The sequence below is a fragment of the Budorcas taxicolor genome, chromosome 23 (genome assembly GCF_023091745.1).
Source record: "Budorcas taxicolor isolate Tak-1 chromosome 23, Takin1.1, whole genome shotgun sequence".
Taxonomy (NCBI): Eukaryota; Metazoa; Chordata; class Mammalia; order Artiodactyla; family Bovidae; genus Budorcas; species Budorcas taxicolor.
In genome coordinates this window covers 8,925,519-8,940,560 of record NC_068932.1, presented here as the reverse complement: position 1 = coordinate 8,940,560, position 15,042 = coordinate 8,925,519, and the positions used below count along the sequence as shown (strand labels likewise).

At 40.4% G+C, this 15,042-nt stretch overlaps 1 protein-coding gene across 3 annotated transcripts in view; it reads left to right on the top strand.

The window, feature by feature from the left end:
* Positions 1-15,042, top strand: part of SGMS1 (sphingomyelin synthase 1) — a 335,579-nt gene that overhangs the window by 153,747 nt on the left and 166,790 nt on the right. For all 3 annotated transcript variants that reach the window (XM_052660727.1, XM_052660728.1, XM_052660726.1), the window contains one exon: positions 8,824-8,967. The gene's annotated coding sequence lies outside the window, so the exon portion shown is untranslated. The remainder of the gene's footprint in view (positions 1-8,823; positions 8,968-15,042) is intronic.

Below are 15,042 nucleotides of genomic sequence, written 5' to 3'. Positions count from 1 at the left end.
ATCCAGCCACCTCATCCTCGGTCGTCTCCTTCTCCTCCTGCCCCAATCCTTCCCAGCATCAAAGTCTTTTCCAATGAGTCAACTCTTCAGATGAGGTGGCCAAAGTACTGGAGTTTCACCTTTAGCATCATTCCTTCCAAAGAAATCCCAGGGCTGATCTCCTTCAGAATGGACTGGTTGGATCTCCTTGCAGTCCAAGGGACTCTCAAGAGTCTTCTCCAACACCACAGTTCAAAAGCATCAATTCTTCGGCGCTCAGCCTTCTTCACAGTCCAACTCTCACATCCATACATGACTACTGGAAAAACCATAGCCTTGACTAGACAGACCTTTGTTGGCAAAGTAATGTCTCTGCTTTTGAATATGCTATCTAGGTTGGTCATAACTTTGATTCCAAGGAGTAAGCGTCTTTTAATTTCATGGCTGCAGTCACCATCTGCAGTGATTTTGGAGCCCCAAAAATAAAGTCTGACACTGTTTCCACTGTTTCCCCATCTATTTCTCATGAAGTGATGGGACCAGATGCCATGATCTTCGTTTTCTGAATGTTGAGCTTTAAGCCAACTTTTTCACTCTCCTCTTTTACTTTCATCAAGAGGCTTTTTAGTTCCTTTTCACTTTCTGCCATAAAGGTGGTGTCATCTGCATATCTGAAGTTATTGATATTTCTCCCGGCAATCTTGATTCCAGCTTGTGATTCTTCCAGTCCAGCGTTTCTCATGATGTACTCTGCATAGAAGTTAAATAAGCAGGGTGACAATATACAGCCTTGACGTACTCCTTTTCCTATTTGGAACCAGTCTGTTGTTCCATGTCCAGTTCTAACTGTTGCTTCCTGACCTGCATACAGATTTCTCAAGAGGCAGGTCAGGTGGTCTGGTATTCCCATCTCTTTCAGAATTTTCCACAGTTGATTGTGATCCACACAGTCAAAGGCTTTGGCATAGTCAATAAAGCAGCAATAGATGTTTTTCTGGAACTCTCTTGCTTTTTCCATGATCCAGCAGATGTTGGCAATTTGATCTCTGGTTCCTCTGCCTTTTCTAAAACCAGCTTGAACATCAGGAAGTTCACGGTTCACGTATTGCTGAAGCCTGGCTTGGAGAATTTTGAGCATTACTTTACTAGCGTGGAGATGAGTGCAATTGTGCAGTAGTTTGAGCATTCTTTGGCATTGCCTTTCTTTTGGATTGGAATGAAAACTGACCTTTTCCAGTCCTGTGGCCACTGCTGAGTTTTCAAATTTGCTGGCATATTGAGTGCAGCACTTTCACAGCATCATCTTTCAGGATTTGAAATAGTTCCACTGGAATTCCATCACCTCCACTAGCTTTGTTTGTAGTGATGCTTTCTAAGGCCCACTTGACTTCACATTCCAGGATGTCTGGCTCTAGATTAGTGATCGCACCATCGTGATTATCTTGGTCATGAAGATCTTTTTTGTACAGTTCTTCTCTGTATTCTTGCCATCTCTTCTTAACATCTTCTGCTTCAGTTAGGTCTATACCATTTCTGTTCTTTATCGAGCCCATCTTTGCATGAAATGTTGCCTTGGTATCTCTAATAGTTACCCTGGATTTTATAAGTTTTTTTCCCGCCCTTATAAGCACCTCGTTACCAGAAGAATGTACTTTAATTTTCTTCCTATTTTCTTCTAGATTGGAAGACTGAGAAAGAGAAATAAGATGATTCAGGTAAATGGAATTAATTTCTTTATGTACCTTTTATGTTTAGTTTACATTTCTCATGTTTTCCCACAAAACAATTTTTGTGGTCAATTTCAATGTATAAGGGATGTTTTAGGGATATAGAAGTATTAGTCAAGTACATACTTAGGCCATTTAATTAATTTACTTACCCATGTGCATTTAATAAGAACATATTTATATGAAACATAATTTTGCAAGTAATAGTTTTTCCTACTTCAGGATAATTTCCTTCCAATTCTTTGCATACCATATTTGATGACAATGCCTTTATTATTAGAGTCATCTTTGAAGCATCCAGTACTATATATCAAGTATGTTATCATTTTACTTGTTGGTGATATAGCACTTTTGGAATTCATGTATGGTGCTGTAATTGGAAATTTTGTTCCAAGTCACAAGGATCTATTTGCATAATGTTAGAACAGTTACTATTTTCATTCTTTCTGTATAGATGAACATTGGAGATCTCCACTGTGTAATAGTTTGTAGATTTGCTCTGTTAAATATTCTTTCCTTCCTTCTTCCCTGTCTCCCTTCCATCCATTTATTCATTTATTTTACTTATTTTGTGGCAATTGCATGTACATTGTTGAAAGTTAAAATAGTATAGCCACTCTGTTCTTCTTATATCCCCATTGCTCCTTTATCCAAAGATAGTATCTTTCAACTCTTTTAGTTACATTTTCTGATACCCACCTTCCAATTTCTAAAGGGCATGATGTATGCTTTAAGTGCATTCACTGAATTTTTTTTAGTTTTAGACTTACACACTTGTTCTTCTGAGGATTCACCGCTCATACACAACTCCTTACCCTCAGTACTCAGCTACACTTCTTGTCTCATGCAGTCATGCCACAGTCTGTGGTTAAATACATATTTAGTGTTTGCTTTATTGTGACAGTATTTTTTTTTTATGACTGAATTTTTTGAGACTTATGTGGCTGTTTCTCAGGCCATTTTGTTTTCTAGTTGGTTGGTGTGAACTGTTTGATTTCTCTGGAGAATGTTTGACTCTTCTTTATCCCCAGAATTCTGAAATCCATATTGGAACATATGTCTTACAGTTTATCAATGTACTTGGTCCTTTCAATTCAGAAACTCATGTCCTCTAATTTAGAAATTTTTCTTTTACGGTTTCTTTGATCATTTCCTTTCCTATACCCTTTTCTCTATTTTCTGTGTTTGTTAGTTGGATATTTGGACTTACTGGCTTAATTTTTTAATTTTCTCATGTATATTTCTTAGCTATCTTCTAACTTTGTATTTTTTTCCCCCAAGAGGTTTTCTTAGTACTTTTTGAACTTTAATTTCTGCCAGCATATTTTTCAAATTTAATTTTTCATTGGCCTCTGAATATTTCATTTAAAAATGGGATCCTGGTCTTATCTCATGGAAATAATGTTTTCTGTTTTCACTTGAGAATATGAATTGAATTAGTTTGCTGTTGAGTAGTTTTTGCCTGCTCTTCATACTTTTCTTTTTTTAATCAGCTTGATCTGTGTTTCCTCTTTTTATCAGCTTGTTTTGGCCCCTGATTTTAATGTTAGAGGCTTTTCTCTAATGGTGAGACTTTAATATCCTGTTCATATTTGGGAGAGAGACTATATATAAAAAGTGGACTGGAAACTTGTTTCCCTAGTGGGCTTCACTATAGGTTTTTGGGGTAGGAACCCAGATGTTTGAGCTGCTGACTCCTAGATAACAGAATCTGCAAATCTTGTTTTCTTGGATCTTTCTGTTTCTCCGAAAGGTTCTCTTTTGTCCATCTTTTGGGGGATAAAGGCCTCCTGTGAGGATTTGGGTGAGCCCCATGGGGGAGGGGGCAGGAGGCCTCACCACCCAAGCCGATGAACATGAGCTCTCGATGTGTCTGTTGTGGCTCTCTAAGTCTGAAATCTTGCTATATCATCTTCTCCAGAGAGTAGACTACTTTCCGTCATGGAAGTAGGGATGGTTGGTCTGGCTCTACCAGCTGGGGAGAAGACCTGGGGTATTAACTACGTTTTCTGGTGGTTGTTTAAAATAACACAAGTTTATGACCTTGAAGTTCTGTAGGTCAGAAGTCTGACATGGGTCTTACTGGAGTAAAGTCAAGGTTGTCTACAGGGCTACATTCCTTTCTAGAGGAGAGTCCATTCCCTTGCTTTCCCAGCTTCTAGAGGCTGGCTGCACTCCTTGGCTCTCGGCCCACTCCCACGCCCTCCTTTAAAGGAGCAATACAGGTGAAATACATCTCATGTTGCGTTTCTTTGACCTCCTCTTCTGCTTCCCTCTTTCACTTTTGAGGACTCTTTATGATTATGTTGCCCTGGAGGATGGCATAGCAACACACTCAGTATTCTTACCTGGAGAATCCCCAGGGACAGAGCAGCCTGGTGGGCTACAGTCCATGGGGTTGCAAAGAGTCAGACATGACTGAGCGACTAAGCACGCAGCACGTGATTACACTGAACCCATCTAAATGAATCAGGATAATCTCCTTAATTTTTTTACGGGGGTAAAAATCACAATTTCAAATATGCTATCTTAACTTTTTCAATGTGTAATATAGTAGTGTTAAGTGTATTCACATAGTTACGAAACAGGTCTCTAATTTTTGCTCCTTGGAAAACTGAAACTCTATACCCATTAGTCAACTCTCCTTGCCCTAGCCTCTAGCAACTACTGTTCTATTTTCTGTTTAAAGAGTTTGACTACTTCAGTTGTCTCGTATAAGTGGAATCTTACAGGATTTACTTTTGTGATTGGCTTATTTTATTTAGTGTAGTACCCTCAATAGGAAAAGGAGTACGTCAAGGCTGTATATTGTCACCCTGCTTATGTAACTTCTATGCAGAGTACATCATGAGAAACGCTGGGCTGGAAGAAGCACAAGCTGGAATCAAGATTGCCGGGAGAAATATCAATAACTTCAGATATGCAGATGACACCACCCTTAGGGCAGAAAGTGAAGAGGAGCTAAAGAGCCTCTTGATGAAAGTGAAAGAGGAGAGTGAAAAAGTTGGCTTAAAGCTCAACATTCAGAAAACAAAGATCATGGCATCTGGTCCCATCACTTCATGAGAAATAGATGGGGAAACAGTGGAAACAGTGTCAGACTTTATTTTTTGGGGCTCCAAAATCACTGTAGATGGTGACTGCAGCCATGAAATTAAAAGATGGTTACTCCTTGGAAGAAAAGTTATGACCAACCTAGATAGCATGTTGAAAAGCAGACATTACTTTGCCAACAAAGGTCCATCTAGTCAAGGCTATGGTTTTTCCAGTGGTCATGTATAGATGTGAGAATTGGACTGTGAAGAAGGCTGAGCGCCGAAGAATTGATGCTTTTGAACTGTGGTGTTGGAGACGACTCTTGAGAGTCCCTTGGACTGCAAGGAGATCCAACCAGTCCATTCTGGAGGAGATCAGCCCTGGGATTTCTTTGGAAGGAATGATGCTAAAGGTGAAACTCCAGTACTTTGGCCACCTCATGCAAAGAGTTGACACATTGGAGAAGACCCTGATGCTGGGAGGGATTGGGGGCAGGAAGAGAAGGAGACAAGAGAGGATGAGATGGCTGGATGGCATCACGGACTCGATGGATGTGAGTCTGAGTGAACTCCGGGAGTTGGAGATGGACAGGGAGGCCTGGTATGCTGCGATTCATGGGGTCGCAAAGAGTCGGACATGACTGAGCAACTGAACTGAACCCTCAATCAAGGTTTATCCTTGTAGCATATGACAGGATTTCCTTTTTTTTAAATTGTTTTTAAAGAGTAAATAACATTTTATCTTTTGAACTTTTTATTTTGTATTGGAGTAGAGCCGGTTAACAATGCTGTGATAATTTCAGGTGAACAGTGAAGGGAGTCAGCCATACATGAACATGTATCCTTTCTCCCTCAAACCCCGCTCCCAACAACGCTGCCACATTAACATTTAGCAGAGTTCCATGTGTTTAAAAAAAAGTAAATAATGTTTTATTATATTTACATACCACATCTTCTTTATCCATGCATCTGTTGCCTCCTGGTTATTGTAAATAAAGCTGTAGTGCACAGGCTTGTGCAAATACCTCTTTGAGATCCTGCTTTCAGTTTTGGGCCTGGGGTAATAGACCTGGAAGTAGGATTGTTGGATCATGGGGTAGTTCAGTTTTAATTCTTTGTAGAACCTTCATGCTGTTGCCAGTAAAGAGGCTGCATTATTTTACATTCCTACCAACAGTGCACAGAAGGTTCCCTTTTCTCCATGCCAACACTTGCTATTTGGGTCTTGATAGCGGTCATCCTCACAGGTGTGAGATGGTATCTTATCTGGTTTTGATTTTCATTTCCCTCATGATTAATGATGTTGAGAATACTGTCATTAGCTTGTTGACTGTCTGTACATCTTCTTTGGAGAAATGTCTCTTCAGGTTTTGTACCCATTTTTTATTTGGGTTTTTTAGCTTTTCGTATTGAGTTGTAGAAATTCTTTATATATTATGGGCATCAATTTCTTATCACCAGTATAATTTGCAAATATTTTCTTCTGTTTCATTGGTTGCCATTTCACTCTGTTTCCTTTGCTTCACAGAAGTTTTTATGTTTGATACAGTCTCATTTGTCTCTTTTGAAAGCTTTTGTTGCCCATTTTTTTTGTGTATAGTCAAGAAATCATTGCCAAATCCAGGGTCATGAAGATTTTGCCCCATGTTTTCTTCTAGGAGGTTTATAGTTTCAGGTCTTACATTTAGGGTTTTAATCCATTTTGAGTTCATTTTTATTTAAAGTATAAAGTAAGGGTCCAACTGCCTTTTATACAGTCTGTCAGTCCATCTCCCTCTCCTCAGCACTTTACTCTCTTCTCCCTTGAACCAGAAGCTGCATTTCCTGAGCCTTTCTGGAGCCATCAAGGGGATTTTTGTTTTCTTCTAAGGCGGTGAGCTTGTAGCCTGCTTTCCCCTGCTCCACTCTGCTCAGCAGTCATCTCTGCCTTCAGCTTAGAAGTCTGGTGTCCTCACTGATTTTCTGTTCTCTTTGTCCTTATGGATTTATACCTTTTGTCCTCTTTGCTATAATTTTAATGGGATTCAGAAGGAAGTAAAGATAAACAGACATATTCCACTGGGCATCCATAACCCCCAAATCCATGTTGCTTTTTAAAGTGATATTTAAAATACTTTAAAAAAATGATAATTCACATTTGCTATTGTTAGATCCTACCTCTGAAAATAATTGTTCACTCTGTTTCTTTGATTCTTTTTATTAACCACTTTCTGTCAAGTGACCTATAAGCATCCAAGGATAGCATTAATTAAAGTTTATTTTCCCAAACCTTATTTCACTATTCAAAATAACAGATTTTTGTTCATGAAACTTAGTGAGGTCTTGAATATAAGGTGACACCCTATTTCCTGAGGTTTACTTTTTTTAGGTTCGGGGGAGCCCTTGATTTACCTTTAGGTGTTTACACTGCATTTTGGTCAAAAGATGGTGTTCTTGGGAATTCCCTGGCAGTCTAATGGTTCGGACTCTGTGCTTTCACTGCTGAGGGTGCGGGTTCAATCCCGGGTTGAAGAACTAAGATCGTGCAAGCCATTTGGCACACCCCTCCCTCCCCCTTGAAAACAGAAGATGATAATGTTCTTTTGTATAAATATATTTTTCTCTGAAGCTTTAATTGAACACTTTAAAGGTAATGGCAAGAGAGTCTTTCTGTTTGTTTTTAGTTAGTTTGTGACAGCTTTCTTTTGACTGTATTTGATTATTTGCAAAGGTAGCGATATTTCTTACAGATAGGATAGTGAAGTGAAGTCAGTCAGTCGTGCCCGACGCTTTACGACCCCGTGGTCAGTAGCCTGCACCAAGCTCCTCCATCTATGGGATTTTCCAGGCAAGAGTACTGGAGTGGGTTGCCATTTCCTTCCCCAGGGAATCTTCCCAACCCAGGGATAGAACCCAGGTCTCCCACATTGTAGGCAGACGCTTTACCATCTGAGTCACCAGGGAAGTCCACAGATAGGATAAAGATTGGTTAAAATGGGAGATTACTTAGTGTAACTAGGTCCTTAAGGACTATCACAGAATTAAGCCTGCTAGTTGGCTTAAGATAGGAAACCACTTTGGTCCATGTAAATCCCAAGGGTTTTTATCCTGGGGGTCCAGGGATAGGCTTCAAAGAGTTCAAGATCCTCCTGAAATTTGAGTGGTGGTATCCCCTGGAAAAGGGAATGGCAACCCACTCCAGTATTGTTGCCTGGAGAACTCCATGGACAGAGGAGCCTGGTGGGTTACAATCCGTGGTGTCACAAAGCATCAGACTTGACTGAGCAACTGACCCTTTCACTTCAGAACAGGCTTAGTTATCAGCAGATATCCCATGATGCAGGGCTTATGTGATCCTGAAAAGAGTTGAAAACCCACGTCTAATAGATTAATATAAAGAAAAGAAATAGAATGTTACTGATTAAATCTAACATGATCAAAATAGATGCCATTGGGTTCCACATTCTTTCACATGTACAAATCATCATCAGTGAGCGACTAAATGAACAACTTTCTTAGTTCTTTGTTGGGTGCAAAACATTATCTCCAGCTTCCTGATTATGCACCCACCCATTTATACATATGTAACTATAAAAAGTATCATTTACGAGGGTAATGTTTTAGCCTGGAGGAATGACCACCTTTTTATCAACCAACTTGTAAAGTGGGTAATTTAGTAATTGCCCTTTGTTTTCATAGTGAAACTGCTATGATTTGTGAATATCAGTTATTTGTTGACAATTGAAGATAACAGATAATATATAGAGGGAGAGATGCCTCTATTATAGAGGCATAGATAGAGGATTACAGACTTTAATCTTCAGTTAAAAAAAGATGAGATAGGTTTTACGTTATGCATATTTTATGACAATTTTTATAAAAAGCTTGAAAGAAAGAGGGAAAGAAACGAAAAGCTGGGAATGAGAAAATATGGGGGTGGGGGAAGGTCAGTTGTGAATTTTTTGTTTCCAGCCTGATACTTTAAAACTTATTTATGCTCTTGTTTACGGTGAAGTGTATTGATTGGTAAGATCTCTTTCCACATAGGAATTTCATGATTCCATTTTCAAAGTGATTAAGCTTAAATTGCTCTTCTATTCTAGGTACACCGTTAAGTTCCTTGGAATACACAAAAGTATCTGACTAGAAAGCTTATGAAATAGAAGACAAGATCCTGCCTCAGGAAGTGTACATGAGAATAATTTTAAAGGAGCCCAGCGATAAATGCAAAACAGTAGCTGTTGGAGGTATGTCGTGACGTAGAACCTGCATTGAACCCGCTGTGGTGCACTCTGCTATAGGAAGTCAAGTTCTCTGGGAACCTTCAGAGAGCAGAGCCTCAGTCTCTGGCCTCAAATACACTAGTGGCTGTTGTTCTCTGAACTTGACTGTGTGATAAGATGTGTTAACTTTTTCTCAAGCAGCTCTGATTCGGCCTCTGGAGCCCTTCCTATTGCTTGCAGACGATAAACAAAAAAGACAATATTTGACTCAGGACGTTTGAAAATGATAGTAAATTTCTAACCAGAAGCCTCACTGTCTTCTCTTATGAGAATGGGCCAGTCAGTATCAAAGCTCAATGAATGTGTCCTTTGAATCAGCTGTTACTTATTGGCTTTTTCTCTACCCTATGTGACATCAAGGCCATATCTGAGCCTGATTGGGTGGTGGCTGCATTGGATTCACTGCTAAGTCGCGTCAGTCATGTGCGACTCTGTGCGACCCCATAGACGGCAGCCCACCAGGCTCCCCCGTCGCTGAGATTCTCTCGGTGAGAACACTGGAGTGGGTTGCCATTTCCTTCTCCGTTGGATTCACTAGTCCTTTACTAGTCACTGACTTTGACCTGCTAGTCTCCTTGACTTCCCCAGCCAAGTTACAATGTTAAGTGGTAAACTTCATTTTCTTGCTCATAGCGACAATTCTTATCTCCGCTAAGTTTATCATCAGGGTCAGTGTCATTCATTATTTTGTATTTTGTGATTTTCAGTAGATGCCCATCTTTTGATTCACTGGCTCTTTTTTTTATGGCATAGCCTATGTCCTGTTGTAAATCACATTGATACTTTAGGGTTTTTTCCCCCGTCTGCCAATGTTGAATACTTTCAATGTACCCTGTGCCATGTAGTTTATTTCTTTAATCATCACACCATCATGAGAACATTAAACAAGTCCTGCTTTTCTAGATGACAGTGTTGAGGTTCCAAGTGGTTAAATAACTGGCTTCCTATTTCTGAGGGAGTAAAGGCAGACATGGGATTCAGCACTAGGCCTGTCTGTCCCGTTGTGCGCAATAAAGACAGCCTACCATGCTCTTTCCCCTTTTTCAAGCAGGGTTGGAAAAAGATCCAAATGTTTATGGAATTGTAACCTTCTGCTCTACCTTCTTCACAATTTTTTGTTACTTTTTCCCATTTCATGGTTTCTTATTTGGTGTATAATTATATTTATAGCATTAATTAGCAAATTAAAATCAAGTATTTTCTAACTTATAATTTTACTGAGAATATATTGTTGGTATGAGACATCATTAAAATATGTCCTCTTTCTAACAGAGGCTCTGATATCTTTGCTGGTGCATTCTGAATTGCTTATGAGGCCAGTGTAGGAGGTACAGGAAGGCTTCCCCAGCCGCTCAGGTGGTAAAGAATCTGCCTGCAATGCAGGAGACCCAGGTTCAATCTCTGGGTCAGGAAGATCCCTTGGAGAAGGAAATATCTACCCACTCTAGTATTCTTGTCCGAAGAATTCCATGGACAGAGGAGCCTGGAGAGCTACAGTTCATGGGGTCACAAACAGTCAGACAGGACTGAGTGGCTAACACTTCCACTTTCACTGGGAGTAAGAGTGGACCTTGATGCTTCTGATATAATCCTGTTGTGTCTCCAGCATTTGCACCAGTGCTCAGATACTTTCAATATAGTTATTGAAGATGATATAGATAAGGAATGATGAGATTTTGCTAGAAATCTTCTTGCATGGTTCACAAACTTGTTTCAGAGCCTGAATCCTTCAAAATATAGAACCATCTATTCAAGTGCTTAGTTTTGGCTCAGATGATTGTTTTGAAGTGTGTGTATAGCTTGGACATTGCCCTGAAAGATGTGTCTTAAGTTTAAGAATAAATCATCTCTATTTTTTTTTTTTGATCCCCAGTAGTGGGCTGCATGAGTTGAAAATGTGTATATTTAGACTTCTAAAATATTTTTATTAAATTAGCAGAGGCTCTGTATACTGAGAAGTATTTTGAACCTTCACTAAAATCCTGGGTGGGTTGGTGTGACAACCTTCTCTGAAAGATGGATAACCTGAAGCTTGTGACATTACAAAGCTTGTCCAAGCCCGTGCAGCTAGAGAATGGTGGAGTCAGAACCCGAACCTAGATTTGTCTGATTTCAAGGACTGTGCTTTGAACAATTACTCTGCCCCACTGATTACATGGTGGTGACATTCAGATTGCAAATGTGTCCAAGGATTTTTTTCCCGCTTTGTGTTAATACAAAGGCAGTCTTAAAACAAACAGTTAAATAGGCCTCATCCTCACAGCGGCAAAGGCTTCTGGATAGGCCTGGTGCAGTCACTGATGGGGTTACAGCCAGTTCTGTTGTGACGGGCTGAGAACTGGGAAGCGTGCCTCCCTGTTCCTGCGTGTCCTTTTCCACGCTGAGCCTATTACACTGCGTGTTGCATACTCACTCGCTGAGTCATGTTTGACTCTCCTGTGATTGCATGGACTCCAGCTGGCCAGGCTCCTCTGTCTGTGGGATTTCCCAGGAAAGATTACTGGAATGGGTTGCCATTCCCTTCTCTAGGGGATCTTCCCGACCCAGGGATCAAACCCACGTCTCCTGCTTGGTAGATGGACTCTTTACCACTGAGTCACCAGGGAAGCTGCCAGGAACAATTAGGCTTGGCTCACCTGAGCCCTGATGAGCAGCTGTTGCCTCCAGAGCAGGTGTGGCTGGAGTTTGGCTACACAGGCACACAGGTCTGACATCTGGATATGAGTCTCAAAATTTATGAAATATACAAACCTTGGAACTTCAGGTATATTGTGTCAATTTTACTAAAAGGGAAATTTCTTTTTGTTTTTAAATGTACTGTTTTCCTGATTCTAAGTAGAAAGTTTGGTAAGTATTAAGTTCAAACAACAACAAAAAAAGCTACCATTCGGAGGTAGCCACTGATAATATTTTGGTGTGGCTGCTTTAAGATTTTATTCTCAGGACTGTGTATACCTTGTAAACAGTTCAAAGTTAGAATTAAAGTTTTCTAGATCCATTTTTGCTCAGTATAACTTAAGTGTTTTCCCCATTTTTAAGTTTTCTTTTACATCATGCTAAAAAGTGGCAGCAGAGTATTCCATGCGGATAATAACATAAGTTATTCTATCCCATTATTAGGTAGACCTAATTCTCATTCAGTTCAGTTAATAGCCCTCCACTTTAGGACACTGGTAGGAAAGAAATATTAAAAGGAACAAGAACTCCATAAATGCCACTAGTTTTCATGATATCTTGTAAAATAACTAATGCCAGTTAAGAATATGATGAGAAAACCCACATCACTTCTTCTGACACATTATACAAAGAACCTGACTTGTGAATTTCCCATTACAAATGCATGAAGGAGGTAATGGAAATTCCCCATTGACCTGTAAAATTTGAAACCTCTTTTTTCTTTCATTGGGGTAACCCATCTATGACAGGTAACTTCAGTTTTTCCTGTGGTTACAAGAAACTTCTCAAATTCTGATTTGTAGAGAGTTTGGTCCTATGAGCTTCTTAAAGGTACTTGATGCTTCATATACTGGTTAGCTGAGCATTACTCCCTCGTTTTTTTTTTTTTTTTTTTGCCTAAATATTTTATAAGTGTTCAACACTAGGTCAGGCAGCTGTAGTGACCTGCAGAAACCTGAGTGATGCTGCTTTGCAATCTCTTAGACGTTCGCAGTACAAATATGGCTTCTCTTGAATTGAAGAGTTCTGTGCTTCTAGGAGTCGGAGTTCTGAAACAGAGAAAGTAATTATAACTGAGACGGGTCAGCATTTAATACATGCCTTCTATTCAGGGCGGCTTCCCACGTGGCACGGTGGTAAAGAATCCGCTGCTGATGTAGGAATCACAGATTCGATCCCCGGGTGGGGAAGATCCCACAGAGGAGGAAATGGCAACCCACTCCAGTATTCTTGTGTGAAAAATTCCATGGACAGAGGAGCCTGAAGGGGTCGCAAAGAGTCCAACATACCTGAGCATACACAATACTCAGAACAGGCTGACATGGAGGAGGGACTATACTGTATTGATGCTTATTATTCTTCTATAAAGATATCATTGTTAAATTAAATTATCATCATTATCATTATACCATCATCACCAAGCCAGTGTTTTTCAGACATGGTTCCTTATTGCCCCTGGGATTCCAAATATCCCTGGGGGTAGGTTACATGTGAGGGAGGAGGCAAGACTTTTGACCTCCAGCGGCTCTGCTTTTACATGTTTTATGTAGTGAACTTCCACAAACTTGTGTTTAAAGAAAGCTTTGTTTACTTCCTTGAGGAAGTAAAGACTGAGAATCACTGTGGCATAGAGAACCTGTAGAAGTAAAACCTACAGAAGTAAAAAACCTAAAAAGAAGTAAAACAGTCACAACAGTATTACTTCCAGTTTTTATCATGCCTATAATTCTCCTGTAGGGGCACAATCTGTCTTGGATTTGGTACTTAACCATAGGCCTTCCAGTTGGAATTCCTATAGACTGACCTGCTTTAGGACAATGGTTTCCCTAGAGGTGCCTTAGAAGTTCTAAGGTTAGGAGAGATGAAGTGATACCCTTACAGTCATTGGTGGTTGAAGGTAATCTTTGGTGAGGGGTCAGTGAAGGGTGCTCAGTGTAACGCCTGAAAGTTTAGCCCTAGGAGACTGGGTAGCCCCCAGTGTTCTGGTTGAGGTGGGTAGTACAAGGTTTTCTTGTCATCAGGCGATGTGGTAGTGAAATTGGGCCCGACATTCTGTGAAATCTTCATTATCTATTTCTAGCTTCTTTTAAAACTTTGTGGGTGGGCTGTCTTAAATTGAAGATGGATAGTAATGAGTCACAGAACGGAGGCTTCATGAATCAGGCACTTTAGTTATGTTTGTCTCACAGCTCAGTGGATTAAGTAAAGAATTTCCCTAAAGAACAGCTTAGTAATAGCTTTTAAAATGAAACTTTGCTTCTTTTCAAATTTTGCTTTATTGAGATATATTAAGTACACTTATTTTATGCTGATAATTCTAGGATTCCAAGTCTTTTCAGATCTGATTGCATTTGCCCATTTCATGTCGGTGCTCATTCATAGTATCTTGTTTCCTTGTGTTTATGATTTATTGACTGTGAGCTCATGTTCCTTGAAAATTTTATCTGTGCAAGTTCTTTGGAATCATGATTAAAAAGAGGTTTTTCCAGGGTTTGTTTATATTTGCTTCTGCCAGGTACCTCTAGGTACCATCAATCTGGATAGTCTTTAAGTTCTCTGCTTGGACTTTCTCAAAGCACATAGTATGAATTTAGACCACAAACCGCACGAGTAGTAGTTGTTGGCTATGAATTCTCAAGGGAGATTTTCCACCCAGACCACTGGTGTGCCTCACCCCACCCCCCCCCCCCCCCCCCCCCCCCAGACGCTGCTAGGGATAAAAAGCAGTTTCTCTTCTCTTATGTTGGAGCAAGTTTATTTCTCACTGCCCATATCCTGAGGGCCTAGATCTGTGAAGTTCCAGTTTTAAGATGGGATCTCTTTAAACTCATGAGCTTGAGTGATTCTGGTTTTATCTCCTCTCTTGCTCCATGTAATTGTTACCAGGGTTCTGGTTTTGATGCTTTCCTCAGTTCAGTTCAGTTCAGTCGCTCAGTTGTGTCCCACTCTTTGTGACCCCATGAATCACAGCACGCCAGGCCTCCCTGTCCATCACCAACTCCTGGAGTTCACTCAGACTCACGTCCACTGAGTCAGTGATGCCATCCGGCCATCTCATCCTCTGTCATCCCCTTCTCCTCCTGCCCCCAATCCCTCCCAGCATCAGGGTCTTTTCCAGTGAGTCAACTCTTCACATGAGGTGGCCAAAGTACTGGAGTTTCAGCTTCAGCATCAGTCCTTCCAATGAACACCCAGGACTGATCTCCTTTAGGATGGACTGGTTGGATCTCCTTGCAGTCCAAGGGACGTGCAAGAGTCTTTTCCAACACCACAGTTCAAAAGCATCAATTCTTCGGCGCTCCGCTTTCTTCACAGTCCAACTCTAACATCCGTCTATGACCACTGGAAAAACCATAGCCTTGA